Source organism: Alligator sinensis, unplaced genomic scaffold (assembly GCF_000455745.1).
Source record: "Alligator sinensis unplaced genomic scaffold, ASM45574v1 scaffold1218_1, whole genome shotgun sequence".
NCBI lineage: Eukaryota > Metazoa > Chordata > Crocodylia > Alligatoridae > Alligator > Alligator sinensis.
This window is the reverse complement of record NW_005842619.1, coordinates 1-1,346: the sequence shown is the minus strand read 5'-3', so window position 1 is coordinate 1,346 and position 1,346 is coordinate 1.

Below are 1,346 nucleotides of genomic sequence, written 5' to 3'. Positions count from 1 at the left end.
GGTCACCGTTCATGGTGCCGCCCTAGCAGTTCTGTGCAGAGTCCTTGCCCGTCGCACTCTCCTTCTGGCTGGCCCGGATGTCAGCAGCTGAGCCCACAGATATCTGCACTTCCCCATTTCCATCGATGGAGGACAGATCGGCAGCAGATTCAGGTAAGAAAGGGAGCCAAGTTGTGATCCACAGACCCATCATCCAAGGTGGTCAGCGTCTGTCTCTGTTTAGTATAGGCCCTGGTAGGAGAAGCAGGAAAGATGACACACAAGCAGGCATCAGCTGCCAAGGAGGGAAGAAAACCATGGAAACCCAGGAAAAGTAAGTGAGTTTCAACGTGGTGACTCTTTTTTATTTTATTTTGTGTTTTTAATTTTATTCCGTCACTGAGCCGTAGACCTTGGAATCGGTGGGCCCCAGAAAGTTGGGTTCCTGACACTTCCTTCTAAGCAGGATTTGTCTTAGCTTCTGATGGTGTCATACACGGATAGGTTTTAGGTGGAGTACTCAGGATCCTGTAAACGAGAGTTATGTCGTCTCCCACTTCCTTTTCCAAGGCAGGGAGCTCTTTAGTACAGTGGGCATTTTGAGCTTGCTGCCTCTCGGGTCCAAGTGTGTTCCTTCTGCAAGTGGGCAGCTGTTCCTTCCCCTGCTCGCTGCTGCTATCTGGGGTTTCATTACATCCCCCAATGCAGTGTGGGCACTTGGAACCTTTTTCGGGTCCTTTGAGAGCTCTGACTTCTCTGTCAGGAAAGCCTTAGTTTTTGCCTGTTGTCCTCCAGGTGTGGGGCTGCTTGCTTCCTTGAAATGCGCCACCTGAGCAACCACTGTTCGGTTGGCTTTCTGGCATGCTGCCTCCTACCACGTGACAAGGACAGTGGATTTGAACGTGTGTAGTACTGGATGTCCTGTAATTGGGAGCCAGAGTCCATTGCTATTCCCAGCTAGTCGGAGAGGAGCCCCTGTAAGCAGGGCTCTGACTTATCCCTTTTGCCCCCTGTGGGCAGTCTGGCTGATGAGGCGGGCCGTGACCTGTAAGGAGGGTGCCGGTCTCAGCCTTCTTGCCCCCTGGGAGGAGAGGAGGATTTTCCAGTGTAAGGTTTGAGGTCAAGCGGTTTGCAGCACATTGTTCCTTTCTGGTCTGGGAACACTTTTTCACTTGTCACAGTGTGGACAGCGAGAGAGAGGAGCGCCTGGAAACGAAACCGTTCATGGTGCCGCCTAGCAGTTCAGTCCAGAGTCCTGGTCTGTTGCACTCGGCTTCTGGCTGGCCCGGATGTCAGCAGCAGTTGAACCCAGAGCTGTCTGCCCTCCCCGCTTTCCGAGGACAGAGTGACTGTGGGTCCAGGTGAGA